This window comes from Seriola aureovittata, chromosome 4, assembly GCF_021018895.1.
Source record: "Seriola aureovittata isolate HTS-2021-v1 ecotype China chromosome 4, ASM2101889v1, whole genome shotgun sequence".
Lineage (NCBI taxonomy): Eukaryota > Metazoa > Chordata > Actinopteri > Carangiformes > Carangidae > Seriola > Seriola aureovittata.
The window spans coordinates 9,920,317-9,943,156 of NC_079367.1; positions in this window are offsets into that span (position 1 = coordinate 9,920,317).

The following is a 22,840-nucleotide window of genomic DNA, read 5'->3' on the forward strand; positions in this document are numbered from 1 at the left end:
ATGTCAAAAATCTCCAAACAGACAAGTTGTAAATTAGCATTAGCTGTCATAAGGAGTCACACTTAGAAAAAAAAAAAAAAAAAAAGCAGAAGAAAACTTTGAGGCTCCATATTTCGAGAGTGATTTGTATAGTCGGTAATCGGGTTAACTCCAGTTATTATGTTATTAAACTTTTTAGTTGGGACTGTAGGAGCCGTGTCAATGAGCAGTCGATGTGCCTGTACCACAGTTTGGGAATCGCTTGGCTTGAGTTCAAAATTCAGAGAGCACTAAAATGAAACAGCAAAACCTTCAAATAAACTACACACACATCAAGGGCGCAGGTTTCCATATGGAAGGTAGGTACATATCCCTACCAAAATTTTGGGAGGACAGAATTGTCCCTACCAATATTTGAGTGAACTTGTTTGCACTATGTTTGGAGTGAAGTCATGTTAGATCATTCGAATGTGCCCTCCAAGAGGCTAAGTCTCCAAGACAACTAATTTAGGTATGTTAGCATTTGATTGCCTGAAAAGGCGGGGGCTATCTGAAGGCTCATGTCATGTAAGAATATTACAGTGGTACCTAACATCACCAGAAAAATCTCAACTGATGTTATTTAACCGTGTTAGCTAGTGTTGACTAGAAAGCGAACCCTGGTTTCTGTATTCTGTAGGCTAGAAGTCAGCTTGCTAGCAGGAGTACACATAAAATGGTGGCTATATAAAACAGTTTAATTTCTGCTGAAAAATCCCATGAAAATGTCAACATGAATAATATGGCATTTTTATGCCTATACTATGACGTTTTTATGACTTTTTATGAGTTATTGTACTATGAGATCTTGATAACTTTTTATGCCTTAATATACAATGACATTTTTATGACTTTTTATGCCTTACAATAGTATAATGTTTTTATGCCTTGCTGTACTATGACGTTTTTATCACATTCTTGCCCTACTATATTATGACATGTTCTTGACTTTTTTTGCCATACCATACTGTGAAGTTTTTATGACTTTTAATGCCTTATTATACTAGGATGTTTCACACCTTACTATACTATGATGCTTTTATGATTTTTTATGAATTACTAAACTACGATGTTTTATGCCTTATAATATTATGACATTTTGATGACTTTTTATGACTTACTTTAAATTGTCGTTTTTATGACATTTTATGCCTTACTATACTATGATGTTTTTCTGACTTTTTATGCCTTAATACACTATGAAATTGTTATGCCTTACTATGCTATGATGTTTTTCTGACTTTTTATGCCTTACTATACTATGACGTTTTATGCTTTACTATAGTATGACGTTTTTATGACTTTTTATGCTTTACTATACTATGAAGTTTTTATGACTTTTCATGCCTTACTATAATATGAAGTTTTTATGGCTTTTTATGCCTTATTATACTAGGATGTTTCATACCTTACTATACTATGATGCTTTTATGACTTTTTATGAATTACTAAACTACGATGTTTTATGCCTTATAATATTATGACATTTTGATGACTTTTTATGACTTACTTTAAATTGTCGTTTTTATGACATTTTATGCCTTACTATACTATGACGTTTTTCTGACTTTTTATGCCTTACTATACTATGTATTTTTATGCCTTACTATACTATGATGTTTTAATGACTTTTTATGCTTTACTATATTATGACGTTTTTTATGACTTTTTATGCCTTACTATACTATGATGTTTTTATGGCTTTTTATGCCTGACTATACTATGATGTTTTTATGCCTTACCATACTGTGACATTTTTATGACTTTTTATGACTTACTATACTATGACGTTTTTATTACTTTTTATGCCTTATTATACTATGATTTTTTATGCCTTACTATACTGTGACTTTTCATGCCTTACTGTACTGTGACGTTTTTTTGACATTTTTGTGCCATACTATACTTTGATGTTTTTTGGCATAATTATACCTTACTATATTATGTTGTTTTATTCTTTACCATACTAGGACCTTTTTATGACCTTTTATGCATTGATATACTATGATGTTTTTTTTTTTACATTTTATGCCATACTATACAATGACGTTTTTTGTCATTTTTATGCCTTCCAATACAATTTCATTTGATTCCTTACCATACTATGATGTTTTTATGACCTGTTATGCCTAAATATATTATGGTGTTTTTTTGACCTTTTATGCCATACTATACTATGACGTTTTTTGACATTTTATGCCATACTATACTATGACGTTTTTTGTCATTTTTATGCCTTCCAATACAATTTCATTTGATTCCTTACCATACTATGAGGTTTTTATGACCTTTTATGCCTTAATATACGATTATGTTTTTTTTTTACATTTTATGCCATACTATACTAAGACGTTTTTTGTCATTTTTATGCCTTCGAATACAATTTCATTTGATTCCTTACCATACTATGACGTTTTTATGACCTTTTATGCCTCAATATGCGATTTGTTTTTTTTGACATTTTATGCCATACTATACAATGACGTTTTTTTGGCATTTTTATGCCTTACTGTACTATGTTGTTTTATTCCTTACCATACTATGACGTTTTTTGAAATTTTCATGCCATGCTGTACACTGAAGTTTTTTTGCATTTATTTTTATTTTTTTAAAGTATATTGTTTGGGCTTTTGTGCCTTTATTGGACAGGACAGTGGAGAGACAGGAAATGGGGAGGCAGAGAGGGGGAATGACATGCTGCAAGGGCCGTACGATGCGGGACTCGAGCCGGGGCCAACTGGAGGGAGGACTGTAGTCTCTACACATGAGGCGCCTGCTTAGACCACTACGCCACACAACGCCCTGTTTTTTTGCATTTTTATGATTTCCTATACAATTTCATTTGATTCCTTGCCATACTATGATGTTTTTATGACTTTTATGCCTTAATATACTATAATGTTTTTCTGACATTTTATGCCATACTATACTATGACGTTTTTTGACATTTTATGCCATACTATACTAATACGTTTTTTGTCATTTTTATGCCTTCCAATACAATTTCATTTGATTCCTTACCATACTATGACGTTTTTATGACCTTTTATGCCTTAATATACCATGTCGTTTTTTGACATTTTATGCCATACTATACAATGATGTTTTTTGTCATTTTTATGTCTTCCAATACAATTTTATTTGATTCCTTGCCATACTATGATGTTTTTATGACCTTTCATGCCTTAATATACTATAATGTTTTTTTGACATTTTATGCCATACTATACTATGACGTTTTTTGACATTTTATGCCATCCTATACTATGAGGTTTTCTGACATTTTATGCCATACTATACTATGACGTTTCTTGTCATATTTATGCCTTCCAATACAATTTCATTTGATTCCTTGCCATACTATGACGTTTTTATGACCTTTTATGCCTTAATATACCATGTCGTTTTTTGACATTTTTACGGCATACTATACTATGAGGTTTTCTGACATTTTATGCCATACTATACTATGACGTTTCTTGTCATATGTATGCCTTCCAATACAATTTCATTTGATTCCTTACCATACTATGACGTTTTTATGACCTTTTATGCCTTAATATACCATGTCGTTTTTTGACATTTTTACGGCATACTATACTATGACGTTTTTTGACATTTTATGCTGTACTATACTATGACGTTTTTTGACATTTTATGCCATACTATACAATGACGTTTTTTGTCATTTTTATGCCTTCCAATACAATTTCATTTGATTCCTTACCATACTGTGACGTTTTTATGACGTTTTATGCTTTAATATACTATAATGTTTTTTTGACATTTAATGCCATACTATACTATGACGTTTTTTGACATTTTATGCCATACTATACTATGACGTTTTTTTGCATTTTTATGCTTTCCAATACAATTTCATTTGATTCCTTACCATACTGTGACGTTTTTATGACGTTTTATGCTTTAATATACTATAATGTTTTTTTGACATTTTATGCCATACTATACTATGACGTTTTTTGACATTTTATGCCATACTATACAATGACGTTTTTTGTCATTTTTATGTCTTCCAATACAATTTTATTTGATTCCTTGCCATACTATGATGTTTTTATGACCTTTTATTCCTTAATATACTATAATGTTTTTTTGACATTTTATGCCATACTATACTATGACGTTTTCTGACATTTTATGCCATACTATACTATGACGTTTCTTGTCATATTTATGCCTTCCAATACAATTTCATTTGATTCCTTGCCATACTATGACGTTTTTATGACCTTTTATGCCTTAATATACCATGTCGTTTTTTGACATTTTTACGGCATACTATACTATGACGTTTTTTGACATTTTATGCCATACTATACTATGACGTTTTTTGACATTTTATGCCATACTATACAATGACGTTTTTTGTCATTTTTATGCCTTCCAATACAATTTCATTTGATTCCTTACCATACTGTGACGTTTTTATGACCTTTTATGCCTCAATATACGATTTTTTTTTTGACATTTTATGCCATACTATACTATGACGTTTTTTGACATTTTATGCCATACTATACTATGACGGTTTTTGGCATTTTTATGAATTCCAATACAATTTCATTTGATTCCTTACCATACTATGACGTTTTTATGACCTTTTATGCCTTAATATACCATGTCGTTTTTTGACATTTTTACGGCATACTATACTATGACGTTTTTTGACATTTTATGCCATACTATACAATGACGTTTTTTGACATTTTATGCCATACTATACAATGACGTTTTTTGGCATTTTTATGCCTTACTGTACTATGTTGTTTTATTCCTTACCATACTATGAAGTTTTTATGACCTTTCATGCCTTAATATAATATGATATTTTTTTGACATTTAATGCCATACTATACAATGACGTTTTTTGAAATTATCATGCCATGCTGTACACTGAAGTTTTTTTGCATTTATTTTTATTTTTTTAAAGTATATTGTTTGGGCTTTTGTGCCTTTATTGGACAGGACAGTGGAGAGTGGCAGATAGGGGGAATGACATGCAGCAAGGGCCGTCCGATGCGGGTCTCGAACCGGAGCCAACAGCAGCGAGGACTGTAGCCTCTACACATGAGGCGCCTGCTTAGACCACTACGCCACACCACGCCACACCACGCCCTGATTTTTTGCATTTTTATGCTTTCCTATACAATTTCATTTGATTCCTTACCATACTGTGACGTTTTTATGACGTTTTATGCTTTAATATACTATAATGTTTTTCTGACATTTTATGCCATACTATACTATGACGTTTTTTGACATTTTATGCCATACTATACTATGACGTTTTTTTGCATTTTTATGCTTTCCAATACAATTTCATTTGATTCCTTACCATACTGTGACGTTTTTATGACGTTTTATGCTTTAATATACTATAATGTTTTTTTGACATTTTATGCCATACTATACTATGACGTTTTTTGACATTTTATGCCATACTATACAATGACGTTTTTTGTCATTTTTATGTCTTCCAATACAATTTTATTTGATTCCTTGCCATACTATGACGTTTTTATGACCTTTTATGCCTTAATATACCATGTCGTTTTTTGACATTTTTACGGCATACTATACTATGACGTTTTTTGACATTTTATGCCATACTATACTATGACGTTTTTTGACATTTTATGCCATACTATACTATGACGTTTTTTGGCATTTTTATGAATTCCAATACAATTTCATTTGATTCCTTACCATACTATGACGTTTTTATGACCTTTTATGCCTTAATATACCATGTCGTTTTTTGACATTTTTACGGCATACTATACAATGACGTTTTTTGGCATTTTTATGCCTTACTGTACTTTATTCCTTACCATACTATGAAGTTTTTATGACCTTTCATGCCTTAATATAATATGATATTTTTTTGACATTTAATGCCATACTATACAATGACGTTTTTTGAAATTATCATGCCATGCTGTACACTGAAGTTTTTTTGCATTTATTTTTATTTTTTTAAAGTATATTGTTTGGGCTTTTGTGCCTTTATTGGACAGGACAGTGGAGAGTGGCAGATAGGGGGAATGACATGCAGCAAGGGCCGTCCGATGCGGGTCTCGAACCGGAGCCAACAGCAGCGAGGACTGTAGCCTCTACACATGAGGCGCCTGCTTAGACCACTACGCCACACCACGCCCTGTTTTTTTGCATTTTTATGCTTTCCTATACAATTTCATTTGATTCCTTACCATACTGTGACGTTTTTATGACGTTTTATGCTTTAATATACTATAATGTTTTTCTGACATTTTATGCCATACTATACTATGACGTTTTTTGACATTTTATGCCATACTATACAATGATGTTTTTTGTCATTTTTATGTCTTCCAATACAATTTTATTTGATTCCTTGCCATACTATGATGTTTTTATGACCTTTCATGCCTTAATATACTATAATGTTTTTTTGACATTTTATGCCATACTATACTATGACGTTTTTATGACGTTTTTTGACATTTTATGCCATACTATACTAATACGTTTTTTGTCATTTTTATGCCTTCCAATACAATTTCATTTGATTCCTTACCATACTATGACGTTTTTATGACCTTTTATGCCTCAACATACGTTTTTTTTTTTGACATTTTATGCCATACTATACTACGTTTTTTGACATTTTATGCCATACTATACAATGATGTTTTTTGTCATTTTTATGTCTTCCAATACAATTTTATTTGATTCCTTGCCATACTATGATGTTTTTATGACCTTTTATGCCTTAATATACTATAATGTTTTTTTACATTTTATGCCATACTATACTATTACGTTTTTTGTCATATTTATGCCTTCCAATACAATTTCATTTGATTCCTTACCATATTATGACGTTTTTATGACGTTTTTATGACGTTTTATGCCTTAATATACTATAATGTTTTTTTGACATTTTATGCCATACTATACTATGACGTTTTTTGACATTTTATGCCATACTATACAATGACGTTTTTTGTCATTTTTATGTCTTCCAATACAATTTTATTTGATTCCTTGCCATACTATGATGTTTTTATGACCTTTTATTCTTTAATATACTATAATGTTTTTTTGACATTTTATGCCATACTATACTATGACGTTTTCTGACATTTTATGCCATACTATACTATGACGTTTCTTGTCATATTTATGCCTTCCAATACAATTTCATTTGATTCCTTGCCATACTATGACGTTTTTATGACCTTTTATGCCTTAATATACCATGTCGTTTTTTGACATTTTTACGGCATATTATACTACGAAGTTTTTTGACATTTTTACGGCATACTATACTATGACGTTTTTTGACATTTTATGCCATACTATACAATGACGTTTTTGTCATTTTTATGCCTTCCAATACAATTTCATTTGATTCCTTACCATACTGTGACATTTTTATGACCTTTTATGCCTCAATATACGATTTTTTTTTTTACATTTTATGCCATACTATACTATGACGTTTTTTGACATTTTATGCCATACTATACAATGACGTTTTTTGGCATTTTTATGCCTTCCAATACAATTTCATTTGATTCCTTACTATACTGTGACGTTTTTATGACCTTTTATGCCTTAATATACCATGTTGTTTTTTGACATTTTTACGGCATACTATACTATGACGTTTTTTGACATTTTATGCCATACTATACTACGTTTTTTGACATTTTATGCCATACTATACAATGACGTTTTTTGGCATTTTTATGCCTTACTGTACTATGTTGTTTTATTCCTTACCATACTATGAAGTTTTTATGACCTTTCATGCCTTAATATAATATGATATTTTTTTGACATTTAATGCCATACTATACAATGACGTTTTTTGAAATTTTCATGCCATGCTGTACACTGAAGTTTTTTTGCATTTATTTTAATTTTTTTAAAGTATATTGTTTGGGCTTTTGTGCCTTTATTGGACAGGACAGTGGAGAGTGGCAGATAGGGGGAATGACACGCAGCAAGGGCCGTCCGATGCGGGACTCGAACCGGAGCCAACAGCAGCGAGGACTGTAGCCTCTACACATGAGGCGCCTGCTTAGACCACTGCGCCACACAACGCCCTGTTTTTGTTTCATATTTTATGCTTTCCTATACAATTTCATTTGATTCCTTACCATACTGTGACGTTTTTATGACGTTTTATGCTTTAATATACTATAATGTTTTTTGGACATTTTATGCCATACTATACTATGAGGTTTTCTGACATTTTATGCCATACTATACTATGACGTTTCTTGTCATATTTAAGCCTTCCAATACAATTTCATTTGATTCCTTGCCACACTATGACGTTTTTATGACCTTTTATGCCTTAATATACCATGTCGATTTTTGACATTTTTACGGCATACTATACTATGACGTTTTTTGACATTTTATGCCATACTATACTATGACGTTTTTTGACATTTTATGCCATACTATACAATGACGTTTTTTGTCATTTTTATGCCTTCCAATACAATTTCATTTGATTCCTTACCATACTGTGACGTTTTTGTGACGTTTTATGCTTTATTATACCATAATGTTTTTTTGACATTTTATGCCATACTATACTATGACGTTTTTTGACATTTTATGCCATACTATACTATGACATTTTTTTGCATTTTTATGCTTTCCAATACAATTTCATTTGATTCCTTACCATACTGTGACGTTTTTATGACGTTTTATTCTTTAATATACTATAATGTTTTTTTGACATTTTATGCCATACTATACTATGACGTTTTTTGACATTTTATGCCATACTATACAATGACGTTTTTTGTCATTTTTATGTCTTCCAATACAATTTTATTTGATTCCTTGCCATACTATGATGTTTTTATGACCTTTTATGCTTAATATACTATAATGTTTTTTTGACATTTTATACCATACTATACTATGACGTTTTTTGACATTTTATGCCATACTATACAATGACGTTTTTTGGCATTTTTATGCCTTCCAATACAATTTCATTTGATTCCTTACTATACTGTGACGTTTTTATGACCTTTTATGCCTTAATATACCATGTCGTTTTTTGACATTTTTACGGCATACTATACTATGACGTTTTTTGACATTTTATGCCATACTATACAATGACGTTTTTTGACATTTTATGCCATACTATACAATGACGTTTTTTGGCATTTTTATGCCTTACTGTACTATGTTGTTTTATTCCTTACCATACTATGAAGTTTTTATGACCTTTCATGCCTTAATATAATATGATATTGTTTTGACATTTAATGCCATACTATACAATGACGTTTTTTGAAATTATCATGCCATGCTGTACACTGAAGTTTTTTTGCATTTATTTATATTTTTTTAAAGTATATTGTTTGGGCTTTTGTGCCTTTATTGGACAGGACAGTGGAGAGTGGCACATAGGTGGAATGACATGCAGCAAGGGCCGTCCGATGCGGGACTCGAACCGGAGCCAACAGCAGCGAGGACTGTAGCCTCTACACATGAGGCTCCTGCTTAGACCACTACGCCACACAGCGCCCTGTTTTTTTTTCATATTTTATGCTTTCCTATACAATTTTATTTGATTCCTTACCATACTATGATGTTTTTATGACCTTTCATGCCTTAATATACTATAATGTTTTTCTGACATTTTATGCCATACTATACTATGACGTTTTTTGACATTTTATGCCATACTATACAATGATGTTTTTTGTCATTTTTATGTCTTCCAATACAATTTCATTTGATTCCTTACCATACTGTGACGTTTTTATGACGTTTTATGCTTTAATATACTATAATGTTTTTTTGACATTTTATGCCATACTATACTATGACGTTTTTTGACATTTTATGCTATACTATACTATGACGTTTTTATACATTTTATGCCTTCCAATACAATTTCATTTGATTCCTTACCATACTGTGACGTTTTTGTGACGTTTTATGCTTTAATATACTATAATGTTTTTTTGACATTTTATGCCATACTATACTATGACGTTTTTTGACATTTTATGCCATACTATACTATGACATTTTTTTGCATTTTTATGCTTTCCAATACAATTTCATTTGATTCCTTACCATAATGTGACGTTTTTATGACGTTTTATGCTTTAATATACTATAATGTTTTTTTGACATTTTATGCCATACTATACTATGACGTTTTTTGACATTTTATGCCATACTATACAATGACGTTTTTTGTCATTTTTATGTCTTCCAATACAATTTTATTTGATTCCTTGCCATACTATGATGTTTTTATGACCTTTTATTCCTTAATATACTATAATGTTTTTTTGACATTTTATGCCATACTATACTATGACGTTTTTTGACATTTTATGCCATACTATACAATGACGTTTTTTGGCATTTTTATGCCTTCCAATACAATTTCATTTGATTCCTTACTATACTGTGACGTTTTTATGACCTTTTATGCCTTAATATACCATGTCGTTTTTTGACATTTTTACGGCATACTATACTATGACGTTTTTTGACATTTTATGCCATACTATACTACGTTTTTTGACATTTTATGCCATACTATACAATGACGTTTTTTGGCATTTTTATGCCTTACTGTACTATGTTGTTTTATTCCTTACCATACTATGAAGTTTTTATGACCTTTCATGCCTTAATATAATATGATATTGTTTTGACATTTAATGCCATACTATACAATGACGTTTTTTGAAATTATCATGCCATGCTGTACACTGAAGTTTTTTTGCATTTATTTATATTTTTTTAAAGTATATTGTTTGGGCTTTTGTGCCTTTATTGGACAGGACAGTGGAGAGTGGCAGATAGGGGGAATGACATGCAGCAAGGGCCGTCCGATGCGGGACTCGAACCGGAGCCAACAGCAGCGAGGACTGTAGCCTCTACACATGAGGCTCCTGCTTAGACCACTACGCCACACAACGCCCTGTTTTTTTTTCATATTTTATGCTTTCCTATACAATTTCATTTGATTCATTACCATACTGTGACGTTTTTATGACGTTTTATGCTTTAATATACTATAATCTTTTTCTGACATTTTATGCCATACTATACTATGACGTTTTTTGACATTTTATGCCATACTATACAATGATGTTTTTTGTCATTTTTATGTCTTCCAATACAATTTCATTTGATTCCTTACCATACTGTGACGTTTTTATGACGTTTTATGCTTTAATATACTATAATGTTTTTTTGACATTTTATGCCATACTATACTATGACGTTTTTTGACATTTTATGCTATACTATACTATGACGTTTTTATACATTTTATGCCTTCCAATACAATTTCATTTGATTCCTTACCATACTGTGACGTTTTTGTGACGTTTTATGCTTTAATATACTATAATGTTTTTTTTGACATTTTATGCCATACTATACTATGACGTTTTTTGACATTTTATGCCATACTATACTATGACATTTTTTTGCATTTTTATGCTTTCCAATACAATTTCATTTGATTCCTTACCATAATGTGACGTTTTTATGACGTTTTATGCTTTAATATACTATAATGTTTTTTTGACATTTTATGCCATACTATACTATGACGTTTTTTGACATTTTATGCCATACTATACAATGACGTTTTTTGTCATTTTTATGTCTTCCAATACAATTTTATTTGATTCCTTGCCATACTATGATGTTTTTATGACCTTTTATTCCTTAATATACTATAATGTTTTTTTGACATTTTATGCCATACTATACTATGACGTTTTTTGACATTTTATGCCATACTATACAATGACGTTTTTTGGCATTTTTATGCCTTCCAATACAATTTCATTTGATTCCTTACTATACTGTGACGTTTTTATGACCTTTTATGCCTTAATATACTATAATGTTTTTTTGACATTTTTACGGCATACTATACTATGACGTTTTTTGACATTTTATGCCATACTATACTACGTTTTTTGACATTTTATGCCATACTATACAATGACGTTTTTTGGCATTTTTATGCCTTACTGTACTATGTTGTTTTATTCCTTACCATACTATGAAGTTTTTATGACCTTTCATGCCTTAATATAATATGATATTGTTTTGACATTTAATGCCATACTATACAATGAAGTTTTTTGAAATTATCATGCCATGCTGTACACTGAAGTTTTTTTGCATTTATTTATATTTTTTTAAAGTATATTGTTTGGGCTTTTGTGCCTTTATTGGACAGGACAGTGGAGAGTGGCAGATAGGGGGAATGACATGCAGCAAGGGCCGTCCGATGCGGGACTCGAACCGGAGCCAACAGCAGCGAGGACTTTAGCCTCTACACATGAGGCGCCTGCTTAGACCACTATGCCACACAACACCCTGTTTTTTTGCATTTTTATGCTTTCCTATACAATTTCATTTGATTCCTTACCATACTGTGACGTTTTTATGACGTTTTATGCTTTAATATACTATAATGTTTTTCTGACATTTTATGCCATACTATACTATGACGTTTTTTGACATTTTATGCCATACTATACAATGATGTTTTTTGTCATTTTTATGTCTTCCAATACAATTTTATTTGATTCCTTACCATACTATGATGTTTTTATGACCTTTCATGCCTTAATATACTATAATGTTTTTTTGACATTTTATGCCATACTATACTATTACGTTTTTTGTCATATTTATGCCTTCCAATACAATTTCATTTGATTCCTTACCATACTATGACGTTTTTATGACCTTTTATGCCTTAATATAATATAATGTTTTTTTGACATTTTATGCCATACTATACTATGACGTTTTTTGACATTTTATGCCATACTATACTAATACGTTTTTTGTCATTTTTATGCCTTCCAATACAATTTCATTTGATTCCTTACCATACTATGACGTTTTTATGACCTTTTATGCCTCAATATACGTTTTTTTTTTTTGACATTTTATGCCATACTATACTATTACGTTTTTTGTCATATTTATGCCTTCCAATACAATTTCATTTGATTCCTTACCATACTATGACGTTTTTATGACCTTTTATGCCTTAATATAATATAATGTTTTTTTGACATTTTATGCCATACTATACTATGACGTTTTTTGACATTTTATGCCATACTATACTAATACGTTTTTTGTCATTTTTATGCCTTCCAATACAATTTCATTTGATTCCTTACCATATTATGACGTTTTTATGACCTTTTATGCCTTAATATACTATAATGTTTTTTTGTACATTTTATGCCATACTATACTATGAAGTTTTTTGACATTTTATGCCATACTATACTATGACATTTTTTGTAATTTTTATGCCTTCCAATACAATTTCATTTGATTCCTTACCATACTGTGACGTTTTTATGACGTTTTATGCTTTAATATACTATAATGTTTTTTTGACATTTTATGACATACTATACTATGACGTTTTTTGACATTTTATGCCATACTATACTATGACGTCTTTTTGCATTTTTATGCTTTCCAATACAATTTCATTTGATTCCTTACCATACTATGACGTTTTTATGACCTTTTATGCCTCAATATACGTTTTTTTTTTTTGACATTTTATGCCATACTATACTATGAAGTTTTTTGACATTTTATGCCATACTATACAATAACGTTTTTTGTCATTTTTATGCCTTCCAATACAATTTCATTTGATTCCTTACCATACTGTGACGTTTTTATGACGTTTTATGCTTCAATATACTATAATGTTTTTTTGATATTTTATGCCATACTATACTATGACGTTTTTTTACATTTTATGCCATACTATACTATTACGTTTTTTGTCATATTTATGCCTTCCAATACAATTTCATTTGATTCCTTACCATATTATGACGTTTTTATGACGTTTTATGCCTTAATATACTATAATGTTTTTTTGACATTTTATGCCATACTATACTATGACGTTTTTTGACATTTTATGCCATACTATACTATGACGTCTTTTTGCATTTTTATGCTTTCCAATACAATTTCATTTGATTCCTTACCATACTGTGACGTTTTTATGACGTTTTATGCTTTAATATACTATAATGTTTTTTTGACATTTTATGCCATACTATACTATGACGTTTTTTGACATTTTATGCCATACTATACAATGTCGTTTTTTGTAATTTTTATGTCTTCCAATACAATTTTATTTGATTCCTTGACATACTATGACATTTTTATGACCTTTTATGCCTCAATATACGATTTTTTTTTTGACATTTTATGCCATACTATACTACGTTTTTTGACATTTTATGCCATACTATACAATGACGTTTTTTGGCATTTTTATGCCTTACTGTAATATGTTGTTTTATTCCTTACCATACTATGAAGTTTTTATGACCTTTCATGCCTTAATATAATATGATATTTTTTTGACATTTAATGCCATACTATACTATGACGTTTTTTGACATTTTATGCCATACTATACAATGACGTTTTTTGTCATTTTTATGTCTTCCAATACAATTTTATTTGATTCCTTGCCATACTATGATGTTTTTATGACCTTTTATTCCTTAATATACTATAATGTTTTTTTGACATTTTATGCCATACAATACAATGACGTTTTTTGTCATTTTTATGTCTTCCAATACAATTTTATTTGATTCCTTGCCATACTATGATGTTTTTATGACCTTTCATGCCTTAATATACTATAATGTTTTTTTGACATTTTATGCCATACTATACTATGACGTTTTTTGACATTTTATGCCATACTATACAATGACGTTTTTTGTCATTTTTATGTCTTCCAATACAATTTCATTTGATTCCTTACCATACTATGACGTTTTTATGACCTTTTATGCCTTAATATAATATAATGTTTTTTTGACATTTTATGCCATACTATACTATGACGTTTTTTGACATTTTATGCCATACTATACTAATACGTTTTTTGTCATATTTATGCCTTCCAATACAATTTCATTTGATTCCTTACCATACTATGACGTTTTTATGACCTTTTATGCCTCAATATACGTTTTTTTTTTTGACATTTTATGCCATACTATACTATTACGTTTTTTGTCATATTTATGCCTTCCAATACAATTTCATTTGATTCCTTACCATACTATGACGTTTTTATGACCTTTTATGCCTTAATATAATATAATGTTTTTTTGACATTTTATGCCATACTATACTAATACGTTTTTTGTCATTTTTATGCCTTCCAATACAATTTCATTTGATTCCTTACCATACTATGACGTTTTTATGACCTTTTATGCCTCAATATACGTTTTTTTTTTTGACATTTTATGCCATACTATACTACGTTTTTTGACATTTTAGGCCGTACTATACAATGATGTTTTTTGTCATTTTTATGTCTTCCAATACAATTTTATTTGATTCCTTGCCATACTATGATGTTTTTATGACCTTTTATGCCTTAATATACTATAATGTTTTTTTGACATTTTATGCCATACTATACTATGACGTTTTTTTACATTTTATGGCATACTATACTATTACGTTTTTTGGCATATTTCTGCCTTCCAATACAATTTCATTTGATTCCTTACCATATTATGACGTTTTTATGACCTTTTATGCCTTATTATACTATAATGTTTTTTTGACATTTTATGCCATACTATACTATGAAGTTTTTTGACATTTTATGCCATACTATACTATGACGTTTTTTGGCATTTTTATGAATTCCAATACAATTTCATTTGATTCCTTGCCATACTATGACGTTTTTATGACCTTTTATGCCTTAATATACCATGTCGTTTTTGACATTTTTACGGCATATTATACTATGACGTTTTTTGACATTTTTACGGCATACTATACTATGACGTTTTTTGACATTTTATGCCATACTATACTACGTTTTTTGACATTTTATGCCATACTATACAATGTCGTTTTTTGTCATTTTTATGTCTTCCAATACAATTTTATTTGATTCCTTGCCATACTATGGTGTTTTTATGACCTTTTATGCCTTAATATACTATAATGTTTTTTTGACATTTTATGCCATACTATACTATGATGTTTTTTGACATTTTATGCCATACTATACTATGACTTTTTTTTACATTTTATGCCATACAATACTATTACGTTTTTTGTCATATTTATGCCTTCCAATACAATTTCATTTGATTCCTTACCATACTGTGACGTTTTTATGACGTTTTATGCTTTAATATACTATAATTTTTTTTTGACATTTTATGCCATACTATACTATGATGTTTTTTGACATTTTATTCCATACTATACAATGACGTTTTTTGTCATTTTCATGTCTTCCAATACAATTTTATTTGATTCCTTGCCATACTATGACGTTTTTATGACCTTTTATTCCTTAATATACTATAATGTTTTTTTGACATTTTATGCCATACTATACTATGACGTTTTTTTACATTTTATGCCATACAATACAATTACGTTTTTTGTCATATTTATGCCTTCCAATACAATTTCATTTGATTCCTTGCCATACTATGACGTTTTTATGACCTTTTATGCCTTAATATACCATGTCGTTTTTTGACATTTTTACGGCATACTATACTATGACGTTTTTTGACATTTTATGCCATACTATACTATGACGTTTTTTGACATTTTATGCCATACTATACAATGACGTTTTTTGTCATTTTTATGTCTTCCAATACAATTTTATTTGATTCCTTGCCATACTATGACGTTTTTATGACCATTCATGCCTTAATATACTATAATGTTTTTTTGAAATTTTATGCCATACTATACTATGACGTTTTTTGACATTTTATGCCATACAATACTATTACGTTTTTTGTCATATTTATGCCTTCCAATACAATTTCATTTGATTCATTACCATACTATGACGTTTTTATGACCTTTTATGCCTCAATATACGATTTTTTTTTTTTTGACATTTTATGCCATACTATACTACGTTTTTTGAAATTTTATGCCATACTATACTATGACATTTTTAAAAAATATTTATGCCATACTATACAATGACGTTTTTTGGCTTTTTTTATGCCTTACTGTACTATGTTGTTTCATTCTTTACCATACTATGACATTTTTATGACCTTTTATGCCTTAATATACCATGATGTTTTTTTGACATTTAATGACATACTATACTATGACATTTTTTGACATTTTATGCCATACTATACTATGACGTTTTTTGTCATTTTTATGCCTTCCAATACAATTTCATTTGATTCCTTACCATACTATGAAGTTTTTATGACCTGTTATGCCTAAATATATTAAGGTGTTTTTTTGACCTTTTATGCCATACTATACTATGACGTTTTTTGACATTTTATGCCATACTATACTACGTTTTTTGACATTTTATGCCATACTATACAATGACGTTTTTTGGTATTTTTATGCCTTACTGTACTATGTTGTTTTATTCCTTAACATACTATGAAGTTTTTATGACCTTTTATGCCTTCATATACTGTAATGTTTTTTTGACATTTAATGTGATACTATACTATAACGTTTTTTGAAATTTTTATTCCATACCATACTATGACGTTTTTATGACCTTTTATGCCTTAATATACGATTATGTTTTTTTTTACATTTTATGCCATACTATACTATGACGTTTATTGTCATTTTTATGCCTTCCAATACAATTTCATTTGATTCCTTACCATACTATGATGTTTTTATGACCTTTTATGCTTTCATATACTATAATGTTTTTTTGACATTTTATGCCATACTATACTATGACGTTTTCTGAAATTTTCATGCCATGCTATACAATGACTTTTTTTTGCATTTTTATGCCTTACTGTACTATGTTGTTTGATTCCTTACCATACTATGACATTTTTATGACCTTTTATGCTTTAATATACTATAATGTTTTTTTGACATTTTATGCCATACTATACTATGACGTTTTTTGACATTTAATGCCATACTATACTATGACGTTTCTTGTCATTTTTATGCCTTCCAATACAATTTCATTTGATTCCTTAACATACTATGACGTTTTTATGACCTTTTATGCCTTAATATACTATGATGTTTTTTTTGACATTTTATGCCATATTATACTATGACGTTTTCAAAAAAATGTTATGCCATACTATACAATGACGCTTTTTGGTATTTTTATGCCTTAATATACTATGATGTTCGTTACAAAGGGAAGCAACACAAAACCCAGTTGTTAACAGGTGTAGAGTTGTTTATTGTAACATAAATTCGTAGAGGTAATGGTTAACGGGCACAAAATAAACCAAGGAATGGGGCCGGTGGGTGCTGTTCAAATCAAAAACAGAATATAACAAAAGGAGGACTCTCTAGGAGCTAATACGTTTTCCTATTTAACTAATTCACAGTAAAAGGAAAAACAAAGGCTGAATACCAAAGCTAACTAAAAACCAAAACTAACCAAAAATCACAACAGAAACAGCACCCTTGCACCTAGTGTTTGTAACAAAAGCAGTGTGTACAGGTGGAGGAATCAGTAGTTCAGTCAGTTATTAACCGAAAGTCTAAACCTGGCCCCACTTCCAGGTTTTAAAGAATACAGGCGGGACTAAACACAAAACAAGCTAACAATAGCTGTTATATTTCGCTTTCTCTTAAATCCACAAACTCCAACAAAACAACGAGGCGAGCTGCCACCATCAGCCAGCCGCCCGGACTGACAGGCTGGCCAGGGTTTTATAGCTGGTGGTTCCTGATTGGGCGGCAGGGATTGGCCAGCTGCAAACAGGCCGCACCAATCAGGCCAGAGAGGGTGGAGCATCCGGGTGGACGGAGCAGGCAGCTCGGCAGGCAGCCTGGCAGGCAGCCTGGCAGACAGGAAAACCAGACACAACAAAAATGGCCAGAGCGGCGGCCGTAACAATGTTTTTTTGAAATTTTATGCCATACTATACTATGACATTCTTAAAAAAAATCTTATGCCATACTATACAATGACGTTTCTTTTGGCATTTTTATGCCTTACTGTACTATGTTGTTTTATTCCTTACCATACTATGATGTTTTTTGGACATCTTATGCCTTAATATACCATGATGTTTTTTTGACATTTTATGTCATAGTATACTATGACGTTTTCTGAAATTTTCATGCCATGCTATACAATGACGTTTTTTTGCATTTTTATGCCTTACTGTACTATGTTGTTTTATTCCTTACCATACTATAACATTTTTATGACCTTTTATGCTTTAATATACAATAATGTTTTTTTGACATTTTATGCCATACTATACTATGACGTTTTTTGACATTTTATGTCATAGTATACTATGACGTTTTTTGAATTTTTTTGACATTTTTATGCCATACTATACAATGACGTTTTTTTGTCATTTTTATGCCTTCCAGTACAATCTCATTTGACGCCATACTATATTATGATGTTTTTATTACCTTTTATGCATTAATATACTATGATGTTTTTTTGACGTTTTATGCCATACTATACCATGACGTCTTTTGGCATTTTTATGAATTCCAATACAATTTCATTTGATTCCTTACCATACTATGACGTTTTTATGACCTTTTATGCCTTAATATACTATGATTTTTTTTTACATTTTTATGCCATACTATACAATGACGTTTTTTGACTTTTTATGCCTTACTATACCATGTCTTTTTTATGACTTTTTATCCAATCCAATCCAATCCAGCTTTATTTATAAAGCACTTTAAAAACCAACCAGAAGTTACCAAAGTGCTGTACATGATAAAAATGATAAACACAAGATAAATTAAAAGACATAAAACATCAATAAAAACAGATATATAATAAGAGAAAACAATAAAATAACATAAAATAAGATAGAACAATAAAATAAAATCACATCTTACAAGGTGTCAAAGGCCATGGAAAAGAGATGGGTCTTAAGAAGGGATTTAAAATCAGACAAGGAAGATGCCTGTCTAATGTGCAGAGGCAGATCGTTCCACATTTTAGGGGCTGCCACAGCGAAAGCACGGTCCCCTCTGAGCTTGCGCTTCGTTTTTGGCACCCTCAGGAGCAGCTGATCAACTGACCTGAGAGAGCGGGTGGGTGAATATGGTTGCAGCAATTCAGAGAGGTAGGGAGGGGCGAGACCATTAAGAGATTTAAAAGCAAATAAAATCATTTTAAAATGAATCCTAAAATGTATGGGCAACCAGTGAAGTGAGGCTAAAATGGGGGAAATGTGGTCATATTTGCGTGTGCCAGTTAAAAGACGTGCAGCAGCATTTTGTACCATCTGGAGACGGTTGATGGAGGACCCACTAACCCCCACATAAAGTGCATTGCAGTAATCCAGCCGTGTGGTGACAAAGGCGTGGATTACTGTCTCAAAGTGCTGTTTTGAAAGAATTGCCTCAACTGGTAAAAACTTGATTTCACAACTGTCTTGATCTGATTGTCAAGTCTGAGGTCAGAGTCCACCTTAACTCCCAAGTTAGTGACGCTGGATTTTAGGTATTGAGCCAAGGAACCTAGATCTAGACAGAGGGTCTCGGAGCTGCCACCAAAAACAATCACTTCTGTCTTCTTTTCGTTAAAATTTTAAAAATTTAGAGACATCCAGGCCTTTATGTCGGCAAGACATTCAAGTAAGGGTGTGACAGAGAATGCTTGATTCTTTTTAAGAGGCATATAGACCTGAGTGTCTTCTGCATAACAATGAAATAAAATACCATGCTTCCTAAGTATGGAACCAAGCGGGAGCAGGTACAAAGAAAAGAGAAGAGGGCCTAGGACTGAGTCCTGCGGGACACCACATGACAGAGGAGCAGAGGAGGATACAGAGTCACCAAGACCCACACAGAAAGTTTGATCTGCCAAGTACGACCTGAACCACTCCAGTGCTATGCCACTGATGCCCACCCACTGCTCCAAACGTGAAAAAAAATGTTATGCCTTACTATACTATGGCTTTTTATGCCTTACTATACTATGTCATTTTCATGCCTTATTATACTATGACATTTTTATGACTTTTCATGCGTTACCTACAGTTAGTGTGTATGTCTTCATCTCCCTGCAATTTCTCTTCTAGTGTGACTGTGAAGGACAAAATGACCTTATCTTGAGTTCTGGTCAAGAAAATATGTCGTTTTTTTTTACTTTTTATGCCTTACTATACTATGACGTTTTCATGACTTTTTATGCTTTACTATACTATGATGTTTTTATGACTTTTTATGCCTTACTATAAGATGACTTTTTATGCCTTATGATACTATGACTTTTCATGCCTTACTATACTATGACGTTTTTATGACTTTTTATGCCTTACTATACTATGACTTTTTATGACTTTTTATGCCTTACTATACTATGACTTTTTATGACTTTTTATTCCTTACTATACTATAACTTTTTTATGACTTTTTATGCCTTATTGTACTATGTCGTTTTCATGCCATACTATACTATGTTGTTTTTATGACTTTTTATGCCTTACTATACTATAACGTCTTTATGCCTTATTGTACTATGTTGTTTTCATGCCATACTATACTATCTTGTTTTTATGACTTTTTTTAATGACTTTTTATGCCTTACAATACTATGTCGTTTTCATGCCTTACTATACTATGTCGTTTTTATGACCTTTTATGCCTTACTATACTATGACTTCTTTTATGACTTTTTATGCCTTATTGTACTATGTCGTTTTTATGCCATACTATACTATGTTGTTTTCATGACTTTTTATGCCTTACTATACTATAACGTCTTTATGCCTTATTGTACTATGTCGTTTTCATGCCTTTCTATACTTTGTCTTTTCTATGACGTTTTATGCCTTACTATACTATGTCGCTTTTTCACATCTTGCACATCTGTGACATTTTATTAATACATGTTTGAGAACTTCCTTTACTATGACGTTTTTATTCCTTACTATACTATGATTTAAACATGACATATATGCCCCTATATCAAAAATCATGTTACCATATATGTCCCGTGTAAGAATACATATTATTATGACATATATACAGTACATCATATGGCTATATGAAGATATAAGTGTATAACATATAAGAAATACTCATAGTAAATTGTAACTTTAGCAGAACAACATGATTACCAAAATATCTATTATATTTACAAATTTAATATGAACATACTGACAGGCTTGGGGATGGATATATATTTATTATATAACATATGTCAATCATATAAATAGACATACTAAAATTCATGTTTCTATTAGGTCGAAATATCAATGTATGATATTGTTCCAATTTCTAACTGGTTTCATATGTAATTTTTACATATATAGGCTATACCTAAAATATATATATGATTTTACTCCATATGTACATATATTTCATATGGAATTTCAACACATTTACATATATTACATTTGCATATGTGCACTCCTCAATGTAAATTCAGATCTTATATATTAACAAACCGTTCGGTTGACGGAATTAAAAAGCCAATCTCTCTCTCTCTCCATACCAATGGTGAGACCAAACCTACGCCCTTGACACACACACACACACACACACACACGCACACACACGCACGCACACACACACACACACACACACACACACACACACACACACACACACACATTGGGAGAGACAGAGGCTTTCAAAACGGAGTAACTCGTCCTCTTCTTTTTCAACACTTAAAAAAAAAAAACCTACTGCATCGTTTCCACATCGTCTCTCATAATAAACCAGCTGACTGGAAACCCTGTTGTCG